The 21,766-nt window shown below is 40.3% G+C and overlaps 1 long non-coding RNA gene across 1 annotated transcript; it reads right to left on the bottom strand.

The window, feature by feature from the left end:
* Nucleotides 1-5,735: 5,735 nt before the first annotated feature.
* LOC140700232 (uncharacterized) lies at nucleotides 5,736-17,472 on the bottom strand. Its single transcript, XR_012078582.1, has 3 exons — nucleotides 17,213-17,472; nucleotides 9,670-9,831; nucleotides 5,736-5,907 (listed from the first exon to the last, which is right to left on the bottom strand). It is a non-coding gene; the product is annotated as an uncharacterized lncRNA (long non-coding RNA).
* Between the last annotated feature and the right edge of the window lie 4,294 nt (nucleotides 17,473-21,766).

Genomic DNA, 21,766 nt, shown 5'->3' with positions numbered 1-21,766 from the left:
GGAAAACCTGATTTTCAAAGTTCTTCATGCCAGTGTGCCAATGCCACACAAATGTATTACATACTTATGATTGCTTAGGATGCAATTGCATCTCATTATTGGACCTATATTTCTTACTGCCCTACCTCGAGGCAGCCTTCACACTCATTTGGGCTGCACAAAAACAACAGTAACACCTATTGTCAAGGTCAGAACTTAAGGAGTCCTTCCTGAAGTGCCAATATTTAATTCCAAGTCTACAAAAGGCAGATTTTTATAAAAAATGGTTGGTGGAGATACATGGTTTCTTCTTTTTGTTGGGTGCCATCTTCCACTTTCATCTATTTCAGGCAATTCATGACTTCAAAGGGTAGAATTAGTTAAAAAGGAATCATGTAAACATGTGATAAGCAGTTTACTGGAGACCAAAGTCTTTGTAGTGAATAAAGCAAAAGGCATGTTATGTCAGACATTAAACTTTAGAATTTCTGCATCTGTGGAAGATACACAGAACCCACCTTTGAGTATTCAAAGTGTGGAAAATTATAAAGATGTGTCATAATTTTAGATTTTTATTGAGTTATAGTTGGTTTACAGTATTGTGTTAGTTTCTGTTGTACAGCATAGGGATCTCTCTCTCTCTATATATGTGTGTGTATATATATATATATTCCTTTTCATATTATTTTCCATTATAGGCTATTACAAGATATTGAATACAGTTTCCTGTGCTATATAGTAGGACTTTGTTGTTTATCTATTTTATACACAGTAGTTTGTCTCTGTTAATCCCAAACTCTCAATTTATCTCTCCTGCTCTCTCCTCTTTGGGAACCATAAGTTTGATTTCTATGTCCATGAGTCTGTTTCTGTTTTGTAAATAAGTTCATTTATGTCTTTTTATTAGATTAACATATGACTGATACCATACAATATTTGTCTTTGTCTGACTTATTTCACTTATGATGATAATCTCTAGGTCCACCCATGTTACTGTAAATGGCATTATTTCACTCTTCTTTATGGCTGAGTAGTATTCCATAGTATGGCTGAGTAGTACATATATATACTGTATATATGTACTATATATATATCTTACAACTTCTTTATCCAGTCATCTGTCGATGGACATTTAGGTTTCTTCTAAGTCTTGGTTATTGCAAACAGTGCTGCTATGGATATTGGGGTGTATGTATCTTTTCAAATTAAAGTTTCCTTTGGATATATGCCCAGGATTAGAATTGCTGGATCATATGGTAAGTCTAGTTTTAGTTTTTAAGGAATTGCCATACTGTTTTCCATAGTGGCTACACCAAACTACATTCCCACCAACAGTGTAAGAGGGCTCCCTTTTCTCCTGGTGTGGCATTATTATACTCATCCCTCAACTGAAGACATTCACTTGGTCCTTCAGAGGTTCTCTGATATCCAGCCTTCATATCTTTTTTGGTTTTTTGATTGTTTACCTGAGTCATTGACTTGAATATTATTAGTGTTATGACAGCCTTAAATTGTGGTCAAAAGGTACAAACTTCCAGTTATAGAATAAGTAAGTACTAGGAACGTCCTGTACAACATGATAAATATAATTAACACTGCTGTATATTACATGTGAGAGTTATTAAGAGAGTAAATCCTAAAAGTTCCCATCACAAGGAAAAAACAATTTTTCTTTTATTTTGTATTTGTATGAGATGATGGATGTTAACTAAACTTGTTATAATCATTTCATGATGCATGTAAGTGAAATCATTATGCTGTATACCTTAAGTTTGCACAGTGCTGTATGCCAATTATACCTCAATATATCAGGAAGAAGAAAAAATGATTGATTTCTTGTTCATGTGACATCATTTAATGGCTTAGATTTGATTTCTTTTCGAACTTAAAAAATCATTTTTAATAAAGTAACTTCTCTTTCCCCATCTCCCTGCCAAAAAGAAAATTTTAAGCAATGTAAATTAAAGACCTTTGGTGGCTTTCTGAGATGTCAGCTTGACAAGGCTGAACCGTTTCCCAGAATTTGTTTCCTTTCATGCTGTTGCTTCGGGTGGCCCCAGGAGAGATACCCATGTGAGGCGCGGAGCACAGAAGGAACCCTGGCTCTTTGCAGCTCATCCACGGTGAGGCTGCTGATCTGCTGAGGCGCATGCTCGGTGGGGGCAGTGCCTAGCCTGTAACTGCTCCTCCGTCCCCACGTCCTCCAACGGCTCTTCAGACTCTCGGGGTAGGTATGTAAACACATCTAGGTACATGTATTTATATTTGTGACAAAGGGCTCTGAGTTCTGTGGGACTCCTGTGCACAAAGGTCAGAGGTAAAGGGTTTCAGGCTGCCCAGCTTGTGCTTGTGGATTCCTTCTTGTTCTTGTTCTTCCCCATCTTACATCCATCTTCCGTTCTGACTGCCAGGTTACACATTCGCAACCAATCCATGTGTGCATGTGTGTGTAATTGTGCATACTGAGAATGCACATACATAAACTATATTTAGAGAGAATATATATACATGATTATACATGTATAATATACATACATATATACATGTATATATGTGTGTGTATATTCCTTCCTTCCTTTTCTTTCCTTCCTTCCTTTCCTTCCTTCCTTCCTCCCTTCCTTCCTTCCTCTCTCCCTTTCTTTTTTCTTTCTTTCTTTTCTTTTCTTTCTTTTCTTTTCTTTTCTTTTCTTTTCTTTTCTTTTCTTTTCTTTTCTTTTCTTTTCCTTCCTTCCTTCCTTCCTTCCTTCCTTCCTTCCTTCCTTCCTTCCTTTCTTTCTTTCTTGCTTTCTTTCTTTCTTTCTTCCTTCCTTCCTTCCTTCCTTCCTTCCTTTCTTTCTTTCTTTCTTTCTTTCCTTTCTTTCTTTTCTTTCTTTTCTTTCTTTCCCTTCCTTCCTTCCTTCCTTCCTTCCTTCCTTCCTTCCTTCCTTCCTTCCTTCCTTTCTTTTATTTTTCTAGTGCTCTACTTTTATGACTGAGCCCTGATTCCCCAGCCCATCCTGGGCTTTCTTTCAGAGATACCCATTGTCACTAGTGCTGTTCCAGGATCTGGATGTTTTCTGTATGCGCACCCAACATGTGTCTCACTGTGTCAGGTGCTTCCATATGATCTAGAAAAAAAGAGTGGGGGCTCAGACTGCTTACACCATCTCTTTTGAAGTCTCATGTTATGTATATCAAGTTAGACTTCTAGTTCTTAGTTTTGTTTGCTGAGCTGACAGTGATTATTCCCCTTTTGGTTAGCAGTTAGTCTAATTAAGATTTTCTCTTAATAACTTAAATTTCCCTCCCTTGCTTGAGTTACGCAGTTATTTTTGCAACCACTCAATAACACAGGTCACGTAGATTCAGAATGGGAATTAAAAATCTCATCCATCTATCTGTTAGCTTTCTCTTTTTGCTTAGTGACTTATAGGACATTTTTAGGGCAGGTATGAACATTCATAATTTTAGGCCAGGAACAAAACAGTCATTCATGTATTTCTCACTTTGATTTATATTTTTTCCAGTTTCGTCAGTCTCAGTGGAGGTCCATGTTTTGAGCGCAAAATACTATCAAATGATTGAAAAATCTAAAAGATGTAAGACATAGTAATAGACACTGTGAAAAAATGTAAAATATTGTAAGAAATAATCTCTCTTTTCTAATTTATAATCTAGTTAGGAAGATAGGCATAAATATGGAAAAACCTAATTTATAATGAAAGACAAATTACAGCTCAAAAACTTGACGAGATGTCACAGAATCATACAGAATGAATTGCCACATTAGAGCAGAAGGTTCAGAGAAGTTGTCTTCATGGGGGTTTGGGATGGGGGCTGGAGACAGAAGGTGAGAGTAAGCCAGGAAGCATCTTCCAAACTCATCATCTGCCCGTCCTCTTCCCAGCCTAGCTGAGAAGCACTGCTTGAGAGGAAAACATAGCAAATCTTGTTTTTTTTTTCTTTTCTTAGCAAAATCAACTTTCTCCTTTTGAGTGAAGTCTCATCACTGCTCCACATCTCCACAGGATACTCCTGAATCCTGGTCTTTTCCCACCTGTGCAAACCGCAAAGAGCACATGATGCCAAATCACTTTTACTTACATTCAGCAACAGAATACCAAGCTACTTTCTTTCTTCTTATGTATTTTCTTCTTCATGATTATTTTGAAACTTACTATTCCCACTTAAAATTTGTACATACCCCCAATTTTGATTTAATTATTTCCATGGCATTAATCACAAGTTCCTGGGTGGTTTTATGTGCAACCAGGATGGAGAACCACTGTGCTAAGTGTGCTTTGAGAAGAGTTGGCCTGACTGGAATGGGTAGTTTACGTGCCTCTGATCCTACTCTCCCAGTCGGATGGCAGGCTTGTCAAGGGAAGGACCCAAGTCTTGCTCATCTTCGTGATTAACGTATGCACTTCGAGAAAGGAAGATGCTTGATTAACCCAGGTCTACAGTTTATTACCCGTGATTCCAAAATCTCAGAGCTCTGCAAATGGAAAACTATTTCTTAACTCATTTGGGACCAAATCTGATCTCAACTAAGATAAGTCTATTTATAGTCTATTTATGGATGTTTGTTTCACCTCAGAATGTTACTGTGTTTGATTATGGGGTGCTGCCCTAGGCTTTTCTGACGGCATTACATATTTTAATACACTGCCCTGTGTGTATGTGCACGCGCGCACACACACACACTCACACACACACACACTCACCCACACACATACACGGTGTACCCAAAAATAATTCTGAATTTTGAAACACATGTGACCCCAGGTTTCAGGGAAGATATTGTAGAGGAGTACTTATGGGTGTTGCACTTGATGATTTAAGAAAGCTGAAGTCTTAGGGGATAAGGCAAAATTTCAAATTTAGGTCAGTGGTTCTCAAAACTGACAGAATCACCTGTGGAGCTTTTAAAACTCAGCAGTTCCCCGGTACTATCTCCAGAGATTCTGATTCAGTTGATCTGGGTGTGTGCCTAGGGATCAGACTTTTTTTTTAATTTCCCAGGTTTTATGACTGTGCAGGTGAATTCGAGAACCAATGACATAGATTTTTTTTTTCCGATGATTTTTTTTCTTGACAGCAAAGCAAAGGCAACAAAAGTAAAAATAAAAATAAAAATAAAAATAAAAAGCTTCTGCTCGGCAAAGGAAACCATCAACAAAATGAAAAGGCAACCTATGAAATGGGAGAAAATATTTGCAAATCATATATCAGACTAGAAGTTAATATCTAAAATAGATAAAGAATTTATATAACTGGATAGCCAGAAAGTACACAAGATAATTTAGAAATGGGCAGAGGATTTAAACAGATCCACGTGAGAGGCAAGGCAGAAGTGTCCACAGCAGTGCCCCTTCCCAAGAAGTTCTAAGAACATAAGGTCACCAGTGACTCTCAGTTGGGAGCCTGCATATCCCTTCCTTTATTCTCAGGAATGTTTTCAATTGGCAAATGATTCTTTGGAGACATGGCTCCATTGGTTTACACAGTTAATGCGAGCGGTTGTCAGCTACGAGGAGTGAGTTGAAACCCTTAGTTGTATCTGTGTAGAAAAAGTTGAGGACCATTGGTTGAGATCTCAGGATAGGGAAAGGGGGTTGCAGGTACGGAGACCAGCTTGGAGAGAGAAATAAAGGCTGGGGAGCAAAGATGTACAGGGAGAATAGAAAGCAGTTTGGATTGGCTGAAGGGTAAGGCTGGGAGGCATTTATAGGACCTTGTATGCTTACTTTATTGTCACTAGAATACTTTTCGTTTGTTTCTTTAGACACTGAAACTGGCCTTTTCTATATTCATTGTTTAAAATTTTCTGTTCGTCTGCTTTCTGCCAGTAAACAGACTCCAATTTTCCAATTCGTTCAGCAACATTTTCCATGGTGGTCTCACCATCAGCCTCTCTGGTCCCAGGTGTGGGATCTTGATGAAATGCTGTAAAAATTCACAACAGACAAGAGTGAATTACCCACTGGAGAGGGTAGGGGAGGTGTCTGTGTTGGGAAATAAATGTGTGACATGCCAAAGAACACAAGTTATCACACGTAAGGTTGTATCATGTCACGCTGGCTGCTTCCCACCTCAGAGAATTTGCACTTCATGGGTGGGACATCATTCCTGTGAGCTATATTGGACACCCACCCTGTTTTAATTTATAGTGGCATGTCAGAGCCATAAATTATAAGCTTTAAAAGCCAACTTCACTAATGACCAATGAATTGGGTCATGTAATGTGCACTATTTCTGTGCTCAGGCTGTGGCTGTCTCCTGATGAGATGCATAAAAAACCCTACAAAGGTGACTTTACCTCCCTTTTGGAATCTGAAAACAATGAATGAATACTTGCAAGCTCTAACAAAAGTGCTTGGTACAGAATACATATTCAAAAATGTTAATAATTGTCATTGTTCATGGTATTGTAGCCACTTATGGAGGTGTTGGGAGTTTGGCGGCCTGGGCTGCAGCACTCAATGCCTCGGGGACTTACCAAACTGGACAACCCTTTCCCCACAGCTGTCATACTTCTTTGCTCAAGTTTGCCATGCCATTCCCATCAGTCTTTGAATTGGGACCCAATGCATCGTCAGGCCTAGCTTAGGCAGGGATGCTTGAGTATTTAAACTTGAGTCCTTTGGTGTTGGTTCTTTGAGAAGAATGAATCTATAAGAGGCACCTCGGTTTAGAGGAAAAGGTTCCAGATCAGGAGTTTAAAGAGCTGGCTTCTTGTTTGGGTTCTGCTACAGACTAGAGCTGAAGGCATGAGCAATTTCCTTCATAGCCCTGGGCCATTTTCTTACAGGTCAATGGAAATATCAAACTAGCTGAGCGCTATCATCCTAACCATCTCCATGGGTAACTGATTATGAGTTTAAAGAAAACCAAACTTAAATAGTAGACTTTGAAGGTTTGCTGCCTGGAGGCCTATAGCAGGGCTTAACAAACTGCAGTCTGGAAAACAAATTCAGATTGCCACCTGTTTTTGTGCTTTATGTGAGCTGAGAAGTGCTTTTTTTTTTATGTCTTCAAATAATTATATTTTAAATGGTTATATAAGTACCTACATAATCTCTTCAATTTTGCCTCTTGGTTGCAAAGCCTAAAATGTCTGCTATCTGGCCCATTACAGTAAAAGTTTGCCAACTCCTGTATTATTCACATCTTACATAGAAAGTTAAAATAGAAATCCTTGTCATGATCTTTAGTTACCAAAGAAATATTCTACCACTCCACCCTTTTCTTCAAGGTGGAAACGATATTATGTTTTCCCATGAGTCAAATTAATTGTTCCTTTTGCTTTTTAATTAGTGCTTTAAAAAGCATTAAATTGTTATTTTATCAGAAGAATGGCAGCCACTTTTACAAAGAGTGATCAAAAATTCTAGGCCATACAATTTCTCTTTGACTCTACTTTGGCGATGGCCTTCGCCTTTTGTATTCCTTTTTTGCCATCCAAGGAGAACATGTATTTTTCCTTTTCCATGATTTATATGGCACAGCTTTCTTTTTTCTGGAAAAAGGCAACCCAGCTGGGTCTAATCTGAGGATTTTCAGCTCTGGAGCTGGGCAACATGCCCCTTTCTTTCCTGACCATGAAGGTGTAAGGAAATGAGCGCAGGTGCCGTCAGTGGCCCATAGGTCTCCAGCCTTAGAAAGAGGTGTAGAGAGTGAAGCTGACCTAGAGTTAGCAGAATAAATATGCGACAAAGAGGGAGAAAAAGTTGGCAGTATTGGGTCCCCACTTCATACTGCTGCCCTTTCTGATTGTGTGAACCCCAATTTCCCGTTTTTGCCCAAGTTAGCTCAAGTAGGTCTCTGTTGCTTGCAGCCAGAGTTGTTCTTGGCTGGGAAGATCATTCATTTGCTCTGAATATGAACCTTGGAACTTCAGGTGTGATCTTATTTGGAAATAGGGTCTTTACAAATATAATTAGTTAAGAATCTGGAGAAGAAACCATCTAGGTTTTGGGATGGGCCCTAAATCCAGTGGCCAATGCCTCATAAGATGTCCTTTCCTCAGAGGACACATATGGAAGGCCATGTGAAGATGGAGGTGGAGATGGGAGTTCGGCTGCCACAAGCCAAGAAATCCAGGAGCCACCAGAAGCTGGAAGAAGCAAGTACAGGTCTACATGTGGAGCCTTTGGAGGCCCTGCTGACGCCTTGATGTCAGACTTCTAGCCTCCTGAACTAGGAGAGAAGAAATTCTTGTTGTTCTAGGCTGCCCAATTTGTGGTACTCTACAATGACAGTCCTCAGAAATTAATGCACTCTTCTAGTATCTGGTCAAAGAGAGTACATAATGCCGGCCACAGCACTTTCCCTGAGTTACTGTCATCATCACACCGCAGGGCAATGACTAGCTCACATCTCCCTCTGTCCTAGTAGAGGATGTCTCCTCAAGAGCGAAGAGCCTGGCGGTCCTTCGGCTCTGCCCCCTCTCCTAGTGCAGTGCCTGGTCCATCGCTGATGTCCAATAAGAATTTGTTCTATGAATAAATGAATGAAGATATCCAACACTGTAAGACAGGGGACTTCCCCAGGAGTTTAAAAGCCTGAATGGGGAGGAAAGACAAACTGGAAGCAGGTATCCTGCAGCAGTGCTGATGAAAACCAGTCCAAATGGGACTCAAGGAGAGGACGAGGATGTACTTCATGCATAAAGCTCTCTACACTTGTCCCCTCCCTCTGGTCTCCATAGCACTGCATGTGCTCCAGAACCAGATTGGCTGGCTCCATTGGCCTGGTTCTACTACTTGCGAGGCTGAGCGACTCTCCCAGTCAGTTTCCCCACTGGAATCTGGCTTTTAGGGGCTTTATGTGGGTCAAATAAAATAATACATGCAAAGTGCTTATTAGACAGTGTGCCAAGCGACTAGTAAGTGCTCAGAAACTGTTAGCAGGCGATTACTATTATTATTCCAGCCTTTCCTCTCCAGGCACCACTGCTCATTTCCACAGAACACTCTTCTGTCACCTTGAACATGACACTTCTAAAACCCAGCATTACCTCCCTCCACAAACTGACCTCTCTCTCTTTTCCTTTGAGTACATCTTTTTCCAGGCAGCCTTACTTAAAGCCTTAAAGTTGTGCTTAACTTCTTGCTCATATGAATGAACATCATCATAATCAGCAAATTCCCTGAAAAGTCTTTCCGACTTGTCTTTTTCTTTTAGTTCCTGCTACTAAAACCCTAATTCAAATTAGAATGTCACTGGCAAGTCACTCAGAACTCAGAGTGTCTGTATCCCTTAAGGTAGCTATAAATCATGGTTAAAATCATGTGTGCTTGTGTGTGTGAGTGTGTGCGTGTAGCAGACAGTCTGTGTATGTACCGCATATATAAACAGTGCTATTTCTTATGTAACATGTTCTGGAAATCTTCCAGATGTATTCTAAGGTTTTAATTTTCTTTTGTCCTAAAGCAAAGGCTATCTTTTTTTTTTAACATGTTTTTATTGAGTTATAGTCACTTTACAAATCAAGACACTTTACTGTCTTGATTTAAAATTTACACATTGTTTTATAAGGTTTCAATAGCTGGGAGGTGTGTCTTATGTTTCTTTTCTCTCACAGAGCAAGTGGCAGTGCTAGGAATATTCTAGGGAGTTACTCAGGCCCAAACCACAGGAAACCACCCTCCATGTCTCTGGACCTGCGACTCCACCTCCAACGCACAGCTAGTCCTGCCATCTCACCTTTCAAAGACGTGTCAAATGGAATCCTGTCCCCCTCTGCACTGCGACACTTGGTATAATCACCATTCTCTCCTGCCAAGACTGCTCAAAACATCTCTTCATGGGAGGCCTCCCCACTCTTGTCGCCTTTAATTCTATTCTTTGCAAAGCTTCCAGAAGGACCTGGAATGTTTTAAAAACATAAACCTTAAAATACTGTCATTTCAAACTTGAACCACTTTGAGTGGCCTCTTATCTAAGTTAATTTTTTAAAATTGAAAACAGTGAACTTTAGAGTCAATAAGAGGTCTTGGGGGACACAGAGGGCCCCTAGGAGCTTCCATAATTTAATGCTTTTCAAAAGCACTTTCCTTTCTCACCTTGTGTCCAAGTATTCTCCCTGCCATATACTCTGCTCCAGCCATTCTGACCTTTTCTTATTCCACCAACGTTCAAGCTCCTTTCTGTTTTATCAGTCACGTTTCTGTTGCAGTTATGCTGTGTAATCCCCACCTACTCAGATCTTAGTGGCTTAAAATGCAAACTGTTCCCTTGCTTATGGCCTTGTGGGCTGTTGGGGCGGTTCTGCTTCAGACTGGGGGTCAGGTTGGGGTGCGATCCACCCCAGTCTCTTGTCCTGGGAGCGGCGGCCACCGGGGCCGTGCTTCCTATGACGGATGGCAGGAATACTGGGGACTGAGACAAACCACATGAGGACACTCAAAACTTGCGGGCTGTGATTTTATGACATCCACTCCTGTACTGTCGGCCCTGTGGTACAGCACACTCCCAAGCCTGAGGCTGTTGACTGGAAAGCTGCGCAGGGCCCCCACTGGGCTGGGTGGGGAAGGAACCATTTGACACACAGCACTCTCTACCTGCTGGCCTCAGGGACTTTGCTGCTTCTGTCCGGGATTCTTTTCCACCAGATCTCGTTTCTTCACTTGATCCAGATCCTTGTCAAATGTTACCTCATCAGAGAGACCTTCCTTGACCTCCCCAGACAGCAACCCAGAGACTCCGTCATATCCTGTTTTAGTTTTATCCTTAGAGCTCACCTGCCCCTGAAACGATCCACTGTATTAAGCACTTACTCCTGCAGCTGCCCTGCTCCGTGAGCTCCACCTCTGTAGCCCCAGCTGGTGGAAGAGTGCGGGACCGGAGTCAGGCTTCAGAATGGGTGGTTAGATTAAGCAAATTATACAATACTAATAACTGCTTCTCTTTTCTGGGAGGGAAAATTAATTGAATGGGAAATTACAATTGGAATTTGTCATGTCAGAAGTATTATATAATTTTTTCTTTATGTTTAAAGCTGTGTGTGTGTGTGTGTGCATGTGAGCATGCATTTGTTTTCTTCTTTCATTGGGAAGTGACTTTTGTGCATTCTGAATTCCCATGCAGACTTACGTGCCTTAGCTTTAGATACGCCTTATTAATAGGACATTCACAATTCTGTAAGTCCTAAAGATATTTTATAATCTTTGTCCTTATAATTTTCTGTGAGCCCTATTCTTCTGCACTTAGAACTCTAGATTTAATGAACACAACTTTCTCTCTTCCTCCTCATTTGATGACTCTTCGCCACGTAGACTTGCTGCCCCAGTGTCGGCCGCGCAGGTCCCTCCTTTCCTATCTGTAGCTCCGTCTCTGAGTTTCAGACCTCTCTCCTGCCCTGAACAACAAGATCTTGGCTGGTTTTGCTGACCCCCACCTGTTGTACATGCATTATGTGCTAGAACTCTCATCCCAAGGTGAAGTTTTGATTAACTGACTCCCATATTTAAAAACATTCAGTTCCTTCTAGTTGCAGGTTATATTAAGAAAAGAAATCTATGTAGAAAATGTAGGTTTGTTGCTGCTTTAAAATAGTCATTCCTCTTTCCCCAAAATGACTATAGAGAATTATTTGCTTTGGGTTAAAATGGGAATCAGTGATTAACTCTTCAAAAAAGCTAAAAATTATTTATTGTTTATCTGAAATTGAAATTTGACTCTGTGCCTTGTATTTTTGTCAAATCTAGCAACTCTATCTTGAAGGCAAGAGCAGGAAACCCTTCAGGAATCCTTAAGAATAACAAAATAGAAAGCAAACATACTAACAACATCAACAACAACAAAACCCATACAAATCTATCACAAAACTCCAGCCCCAGAGGGCCCATGGTTATTTGATTTCTGAATTATCCATCATGGCTTCACGTTCATCCTAATGAATTACATACATAGTGAATTTTAATTACTATACATCTGGGTAATATACTGTGGAAATATTAGTGGTGGATTGTCCCCGTGGTCATTTGCCTTCTACAATAAATTCTGATTTAGTAATGCCTCCCAGGAATTCCAAGAATAAGGAAAATAAGCAAACATGCCCTTAAGCCATCATGCAGTGTCTTTCACATTAAATCCTTCCAGAATCTTATGAATGGAACATTCATGTAAATTGTTTCCATTTTGCCCATGGCAGAGGGCCCAAGGGGTCGGAAGGGGAGCATAGATGTCTGGCGTAAGCTATCTCCTCAGAGGCTTCATGAACTGTGCAAAGGGTACCTTTTCAAAACATAAAGTAAGTGTGTGCCTAGCAGGAGTGGTGACAATGACAATAATGCCAAAGCCTTTCATTTATATGTTGTCGACAATCATGATCTCATTTGATCCTCATAAAATGCGTGTGAGGTAGGCATTACTTCCTTTTTACAGGGGAGGGAATTGAAGTCAAAATGGGAGAAACATAGTTACAAAGTCACTGGAATAAAGGTCTATATTATTTTGCAAGGCAAAGCAATTAAGTGACGAATACTAATTTCCTTGAAGCTGATGTAACCTTTCCCCTATATAATGCTAGTGACACAGCTTCGGTGCCTAGATGGAAGATGCCCAACTTCTAAATTTGTTGATGAGGAATAACTGAGAAAATAACACTGACCTAATTTTTGGCAGTATGGATGTTCAAATACAACTAATATTTTGGGGAATGCTGTACTATTTATCTAGTAACAGCATTAGTGCTCATTTTATGAGCACTTCTGTGTGTTGGCTGCTGCTGAGTGCTTTATAACAAATAATCAGAGTAAGCCTAAAGGCAGGTGACACTCATCACTATTTCACTAAATACTCATATTTTAACCAATATGGTCTGTTTCATCAGCTTCATAGAAATAATGAGTCAACTCTCTTTGATTTTCCAAATCAGTCACTCTAGCACCCAGGCATCAGGAAGCTCCTTTGGATCTCTTGACTCCCCATCCCCATGGCCCTGTTCTCCATTCCCACCACGCCTTATAATTGTTCTAGGATCCTGAGGGCTTATTTAGTTTTAAAAAAAGCCAGTCCAATTCTCACAGGTCAAGAAGAAAGAGAGAATTGCTAAGACTTGCTTTTGTTCCAACCGCACAGAGCCTACTTTACTGAATATGGATCCTGAATGGTCCCCCGTGCAGGCATCCACTCTTGTTGACCCAGGGTACATTCAGCCATGGTCTTGCCTGCACTTGGTCTACAGGGCTCTGTCCACACTCACAGAGTTGGGCAATGTTCCTTATGTTACAGCACCATGCCAGGAAGGCTAGATTGCCTGATTTGGAGAGATTTCCAGACCCAGCCACACACTGGGATGAAGTCAGCCTCTTCATAAAGACTTCAGGTCTTATACTGATGTTGGATCGCTGGGCTGGACTCACCTCTCCCTCCTGGCAAGTTCTCCATACCTTTCACTGGGGTCTCCATCTGCTAGCAGACCTTGTTCAGGGCCATCCTGTGCTATCCAACAGACTTTTCTAACTTGAATTCTTGGGGAGTGGGATTGATTGTTCATTTACTCATATATTCATTCAGTCATATGCAACAAATATGTATTGTGTACCTACTTTGTGCCAGGCACTGTTCTTATCAGTGGATAAAATAAAGTCTCTGTCTTCACTGACATATTTTGAGCAAGGGTGGAAAATAAATTAAATAAAAAAATGAATTCATAGACTGTCAGATGGTCATAATTCTATGGAGAATAATAAAGTAGGTGATGGAGGAAGATATGGGGGTACTGGTGGTAGTTGCTATTTTAAATGGAGTGGTCAGTGTAGGACTCATTGAGAAGGAGAGAGTTTATGAAATGCTCAAAGGGATTTAGTACTGCAGCTCTCTGAGGAAAGGGCATTCTAGGCAGAAGGAACAGAGAGGAAAAAAGCCCTGTGGGGTGAATGTGCTTTGTGTGTTCAGGAAGAGCAAGAAGGCTGGTGGATGGAGCAGAGTGAGAGGAAGATGAGAAGTGGGAGAGGAGATTAAAGAGGTAGTGGAGAGGTAGTAGGGACCAGGTTTGTAGGACTGTGTAAGCATCATGCGGCCTTAGATTCTACTCACGGTGAACGGAGAATGTGATCACTGGAGGCATCTGAGCACAAAAAGGATGTAATATGATTTAAGTCCCAACAGGATCACAATAAACTACAAGAGGAGAATGAATATATATTTTATATATATTAGATTTTTTCTTAAACTCAGTGTGTTGAGTATGTACATTTATCTCTGATTTCTCTTAAAATTCAATTAAAATTATAGTAGAGAAGTAAAATAATTATAAACTCATTAAGAAAGAGAAAATGAGAGAGAGGACTATTTCAGCTGTCAAGAAGTATATATATCAGATAGAACAGTGCTGCCAGGCTCTGTTCTTTGCAGTGAACAAAACAGAGTTCCTGCTTTCATCAACTTATATTTTGAGGAAATGTGGAAAAGGATTTTTTAAAGCAAATACTGATCAGATATTGCAACTTATCATCTTACTGAGGAGGATAAATACCAGGAAGCCTGCTCACTGTAGAGAACCCCAAAGTGGTTCACATATTGGAGGTACCAGGTACAGAAAGTGATGGCAAGAAGGAGGTTGAAAAGAGTGGGCATTGATTAAAAGACTCCATATGGAGCAGACAGATGCCAGCATCCTCTCTTCCACTCCCAGAGGAATGCGTGGGTTTGTTCTTTAGAGAAACTATACATGAGAGAGACAAGGACATTGGACACATCAGAAAGCAGAGTGAAAGCTGGAAATTAAATAAATATCTCCATGCTAAATGGTGAACCTCACAATCTTGTTTTTCCTAGTCTCCTTCCAAAAAGCTGAAGCCAGAGGTATACCCCTTTAAGTGTGAAGGGTTAGTGTAAGAATCTTCACTGTACTAGAAAAAGGCCTCTAGATACTGTCATTGGGGGAACCCGACAAACAATCTAATTGTTCTGGAGTAAAATGAACAGTCATGAAGCCTTGTCCTTGCACAGCAAGCTTCCACTGGGCATATATTTAATGGTTTTGCTGTACAGGTGGAAACAAAGAGGACCTGTGCCATCAGGGATGGATTTGCACAAATATTTGTCCTTGAACTGGATAAGGAAGGAAAGCAAGCCTCTCCATGGCCCATAATATGGGGTGTTTCTGGGAGAGGGAATCATTGAAATGAAGAGATGTGCACTTGGGACAGGAAGGAGATCAGTTAGACTTGCAGTAAAGAGTGCATCCCATAGGAAGGTGTTGGGGGAGGGGAGCATAACTTTGCATAGATTTGATGGCCAAATAGTAGAAATCTCTATAGGCCATCTGAAGAATTTATATTTGATGTAACTTAGAGTTCAGTAGATATTTTTTGAGCAGACAGTGTGCTTGTATGGATGTTGAAGAGAAAAAAATGAGTTAGGCATGCTCCCTACTGTAAGAAGCTCAAAATCTAGGGAGAGAGACAAGCTTATAAGTAGCCAAGGAAGGTTCCACTGTAATATGTAAATGTGGTGAGGGGACACGGTACCAGGGGCACTCAGAGCAGGGCTGCCCCCCGGGTACAGATTTGGGTCTTGGCCCCACCCCTGCCTGGGAGCTGCAGACAGGAGGAGATGGGCTGTGGCTGCACCCCGCCTCTCTTCTCTCGAGAAGTGCCAGTAATGGCGGCGCAGGTCTGAGGAGACAAAGGCTATGGCCCCCTCCCCCTAGGGCACACCAGCTGCGTTGCTTTGCTTTTTTTGCACTTTATGGGGGACCGAGGTTGTCCCGCTCCACATCCTCGCCCAGCCACGGTGCGCAGTCCCCTGCAGTCCCCTGAGGCTGCCTCAGTGCAGCCGCCCCAGTCCTCCGCCCGGCTCAGGCAGCCTGTCCCAGCCCCAGCTGCCGGCTCGCGTCTTGGGCTGGGTGTTGTGGGGACCCTTTGTGCCTGTTTAACTAAGTACTGTCGGTCAAGGGGTACTCGGGGCAGATCTGAGCCTCGGAGGCTCCCCCTCCGTCCCTCTGGCCTCTCTGTTGGAGAGGGGAGACCCAGCAAACGAGCACCAGTCCTCCTTTGCCACTCCCTCCCCATGGGATCAGTTCCACACTGTTTTGCTCTTTCTTCTTTCTTTTTTACTTTTCTCCTACCAGATTTTTGGTGTCTTTGTCTTTCGAAGAGGGCGATGTTCTGTGGGACTTCCACAGGTGCTCTGGTTGGCTGAGTAGGTCTGTAGATGTGAGGTTTGGTGTATTTGTGGGAGAGGGTGAGCTACAAGCGTCCTTCTACTCTGCCATCTTGCTTCTCTTCCTCCCTGTTCCCTTTCTTAATCTTTACTGGCCTCAACCTGCATTCCTGACACTGTTGGTACAAGCCCTTGCTGTGCTTCCATATTCTCCCCATATCCTGAGCACCCATCATACCTCTCTTTCAATCCAGGTTCACTCACATGCTGTCAGAGTCACATGAGTTTCTTATCAAGCCTTCCTTATTTCTTCACAAGGATCCTTTGTAATAAAATCCTTAGAACTGCATTTTTTAGAGTTTCCTTTGAGATGCTATACTCTGGAATAGCTGGTTTGTGTTCTCTTCTTTAATTTTTTTTATCTTGTTGATACACGCTCTCTAGAGCCCCACAGTCTGCAGTTTTTCAACACATTGAATTAGGTATCTCAACAAGTAAGCTTTCGCATATATTAGGTCTGACACTTTGAAGGCCATACCTGAGAAATAAAAACTTAACTAATATCTGTCTCTTCAGGGTTGACAGATGTGTGGAAGTTTAGATCTGGCGGCCTGTGAAAAGCATACATGGGCCTCTTTTTCTCTACTTGGATATCTTTGTAGTGTATATCTGCCCAATTGTGTTTAGACATTTTCAGAACTGGAAAGTCCCAGAGCATTCACTCAGGCACCTGAGGGATAATCTGCATTACTTAATTGAAGTCATAGCAATAAAAAAACCCTATCACCCCTAACAAAACGTGCGGTTAGTAACCTGGTACCATGGGGCTTTGCCCAGTCTCCCTGGCTGAGATAACTCGGTCTGGGACAACACTGCTGAGCACATTTTTCTCTGAGCCACTCAGAGGAACCACACCTCTCAGGTGCAGTTGGCTGCCTTCTGAAATGACTGTTACCCTAGAACCATAAAATAGCTAATGACATACTGTTATCCCATATGCTACTCAAGTCAGTATGACTTTAATTATTTCTCCTGGGATGAGCTCAAGGGCTCAGAGAGTCTCAGAAACCTTGGAATAAGACTGTGACTTAATATGCAGCCAGACAGGGCGTGATGGATCCCCAGTAGGGCTTACCAGCTGCGGCCCATCCACATCGAAGTGGTGATGTACACAGATGTTGCTATGGTGAACTCCATAACTCAGAGGGTGTGGGAATTTAGGGATTCCCAGGGGAACTGCAGTTCCTCTTACCAGGCCCCTGAAACCTGGCATTCACAAGTGAATACAAGTTGTGCCAATTAGGATCTCTAAAAATCTCGTCCCCATACGCAGGTGCAACAACCATGTGAACTTTAATGGAGGAGATTTTGTAGGTGTGTGCACATATGTGCGTGTGTGTGTTATGGAAATGTGATGGAAATTTTATAATACTTGTCTTAATGTCTCACAAGGCAGAACATGACCCAGGCATCCCATCTCATCTACAGTTCCTAGAATCATAATGGTTTCCTTGGTATCCAGTTAATTACCAGAAGGCCAAATTGTTTTCTCTTTACACTCTGATGTTCCTTCTTTGCAACAATCTCAACTTTAGTGTCCAAATTTTAATAAAAATTTAATTGGCTTCTTTAACAAAAGTTATTGAATACCCACTTTTGTATAGAGTTTTACTTTCTGGTTGAATCTTATTTATGAAAAAATTGAATGGAAGGAGAAGAGTTAATTTCAACTGAAGCTGTGAGATCTAGTGTTTCCTTGTTTGGTTTCATCACTTAAATTCTCTACCTTGAAAAATCAAAGTATCTGACTTAATAATGTAGATATACAGAAACAATGTAAGTCAATTTATAAAGTCTGCAGATAAAGAAAATTCCTTATCTGGTTGGCAATAAACTGGTTCTCAGACCTAGATAATCAATTAATCAAAACCCTCATTTATTCATTCAACCCATATTTATTAAGTACGTACTCTAAGCAGAGAGCAGGTCCTGGGCGTACTATGATGAATGAAACAATTAGAGTCTCTGTTTTCATGGGCTTATAGGCTAGTGGAGGAGGGAGACAACAAATGTATAAACTAACATGATATATAATTGTGACCTGAAAAATACATGCAATATTTAAATAGAACAATGTGATAAAGGATACCTGGAGTGTACATGAAATATGGACTGTGACTACATGTATGGTTAAGAATATGGTATCGTACTCAAAGGCTTCTCTCCACAATGGAGAAGAGGGAATTTTGTGTTTGTATCTTACACATTCCTGGTTCAAGTCATGATCATTTGTGTTCAGGGCCTGAGGATTTAGTACTTGAATAATGTAGGAAGATAATGAAGGAGAGGCATTAGTCTGGTTCCTTTTAAGACTGTAGTGAATTTTATTTGCTTACTCTAGGGGTGAGAGAAGACTGCAGGGGTAGGGGCGGTGGAGGTTGAAGATGAGGCTACCACTACCAAAAATGCTGGAAAATAAATTAGTGTTTTCATGGGATGTATTCCCAGGAGAACAAATTTTAAAAGAGAAAGAAAGCTGACATTTGCCAGACACCTACCACATGCCAGGCATTTTAAACATCATCTCGTTTATGCATGGATATTGTTTCTATCCAGGAGATTAGGAAGACAAGGCACAGAGATTAAGTAATTTGCTTAAATTTCTACAGCCTGTGAGTAAAGAATCTGGAATTCAACTCCTGGGATGCCTGATTTTATAACTTTTTAGTCTACACTATTTTTCCCCACCTCTATGCTCTCTAAGCCACAGACAGGCACAATCCCCCTTACGAGGTACATAGACCAATTTTTATTTGTATCTTTCCCACAAAGCATTTTATTTACACTTGTGTATTTCTCTTTAGTATAACAGTAGGTACCATAAGAGTTTAATATAAGTGTCTTAAAATGTTCTTGGAAAATCCTTAGGAACACGGAGAAAGACCATGTTCATGAATTAGACAATCTGTATTATAAATATACCCACTTGAATTAAACTAATTCTATAAATTCAATTTAATTCCAAGAAAATACTAGTAGAACTTATTTGGGAGAAATTTGACTAATTTTAAAATTTATATGGGTGAATGAAGGTCTACAAATAACTAAGAAAAATTAAAGACCAGAGATTCACGCTTCCAGGGTTATTTTGAAACTAGTGTGGAATAGGGTCCAGAAACAAATCCATGGATATTTAGGTTGTATCAGGAATCATATTACAAATCAGGACAAATTGGCTAACTATATGGAGAGAAATAAAGTTGGATTCCTCACACAGCATAAAAATGGATTAAGATTTAATTGTGAAAGATAAAACTACAAAACTCTTGTTAAGCTCCTGATGAGTTAAGCATTCTTAAATAAGACCTCAGAAGTACAAACACTAAAGGCAAGAAAATCCAAAATCAAAACCAAAAAGCCAGTAAGTGTAAGTAAGTACAGCAAAATTAAATAATTTTTTACAGTGAGGTTCCATGTAAACAATTAATATCTGGGTAACAGATTGGAAGGAACATTTCCAATACTGACAAGAGATTAATATTTAGTCTATGTAAGAAACCTTTGCAAATCAACAAACAGACAGAAAATTTTCAAAAAATGCCAAGGGGTATGAAGAGGTAATTGATAAAATAGGAAACTGAATGGCTGACAGGTACTTAAGGACTCCATCTCACTATTAAATACGAAGTTGCTAATTGAATAACAAAGAAATGGTACTTTTCCTTCATAATTTTGTCAAGAATTAGAAAGTTAATTAGAATGTTAGAAATTAGATAATATTAAGTGCTGACAAAAATGTGGATAAAATACAACCTTCATGCCTGTGGGGAAAGTGACAGCTTTCCCAGGCATTCTGGAGAGCAATCTAGCAGTACTTACTCAGTAAAATTATATGGGAAAATACCCTCCAACCCAGCAATCTTACATCTGGGCATATACCCCAAAGAAATTCTTCACATAGATCTATAATTCCACTCCTAGCTTGCGTAGAAAAGAAAAATGTGTACGTATGTTCGCCAAAAGATTTATACAAGAATGTTCAGATAAACACTATTCATAATAACAAAAAATAGATGTCCAATTTTAGAATAGATAAGTAAAGACAGTTAGATAAAATAATTATGATATATTAACAGAAGATTATACAGTAATAAGAATAAATAAACTATAACTACCGACAATTGCAAGGATGAAACTCGGAAACATTGTGCTGAGGGAAACAAGCAAGAATCAAGAGTATGTACAACATGAAGCGATTGTTAAAGATCCCAAAACAGGGTATTTGGAAGGAGGCACAGGTGGGGCTTTCGGAAGGTGCTGGAAATATTCTGTTTCTTGGTGTGGATGCCAGATGTGGTTGTGCTCATTTTGGAGAATTCATTGTGCTGTAGACTTAATAATTTGCCAACTTTTATGTGTGTTGCACTTGAATAAAATTTATATTAAAAAATAAGTACATGTACTAAACAACATTATATGGCTTTTCAAGTATCCATATCAATCTAGGTAACCATTGCATAGATAGAGAACTGGAAAATACCGATCATTTCCAAAGATGTCAAGTGGCAGATCATATACAAAATGCATGAATGTTGAGGTCTTACAGGTGGTGAGAGAAATGCGAATGAGGATCGGGAAAATATGGGTAGGGGTAAACTAACTGTAGGTTGAGAAACATGATTTGGGATAAACTAAAGGAAGGCGTGGCCTGGGCCAGTGCTGATGTTGTACCACGAGCTGAGGAAAGAGATGGGCCAATTTTGTGCACCTGAGTCTAGGGGAAGAAAAATACCATTTTTTCAAAACTTATTAGTTCCAGGCCCTGGAATATAGCAGAAAACAAGGAAAACAGTCCCCTCCCCTCAGAGCTCCATAATCTTGTAGGGAGACAGACATTCAGCAAATAAGTGCTCAGCCAATAATGCATTAAAATTCTGGTAAATGCTACAGCAAAAAGAAAGTGCAACAGAATGAGAAAGTAGGAGAGAAGATGTAAAACGAGGTCCCCTGCCTCAGTCGATCTGGTGGAGAGGGGTCTCCAGTATGGAAGCGTAGGTGAGTGGGAAATGTGCCCAGGGTGCTGGGATGGGCCCAGGGTGTTGGGTTGAGCCCAGGAGTGTTACAGACAAAGCAGAACAAAGTTAGTGATCACAGGATATCAAAACTTGAGACATCTCTGGTCAAATGAGGTTTCCAAGCTCCTTATTTCATATAATATTTAGATGTCTGCCTGCTGGCTTTACCAATATGGCAAAATGACCTGATTTTCATTTGAGGTTGGGAGTGAGTTAGGAGGGAGTGAGAGTAGAAATACCATCTCATTTAAATGGAGATTATCACTCTCTTGACTAACTTTTGAGTCTGATAAACACAGTGAACTGCTTAAAAACTGTTAAGGGGACAAACATCATAAATTATCCATATTTTCTAATAAAATTTTAAACTATTTGATAATATGAATATGGTAATATGATGACTATAGATGACTATTCACCTAAAAGCAACTGTGAGAATGTTATACATAGGGACTGACTTAAAAGTTAAATATTTTTCTCTCTCCTCTATATATGCCCTATGGACTTTTGCTGTAAAATGTACATGACCTGTGGCCTTGCTCTCAAAATAGGTACTAAGACATACAAGACACCAATATTTCACCTAGGACTACAGAATTTTCCACTAAATTTTA

The sequence above is a fragment of the Vicugna pacos genome, chromosome 2 (genome assembly GCF_048564905.1).
Source record: "Vicugna pacos chromosome 2, VicPac4, whole genome shotgun sequence".
Lineage (NCBI taxonomy): Eukaryota > Metazoa > Chordata > Mammalia > Artiodactyla > Camelidae > Vicugna > Vicugna pacos.
Note: the sequence above shows the minus strand (reverse complement) of the source record. Positions and strands in the feature narration are given on the sequence as shown.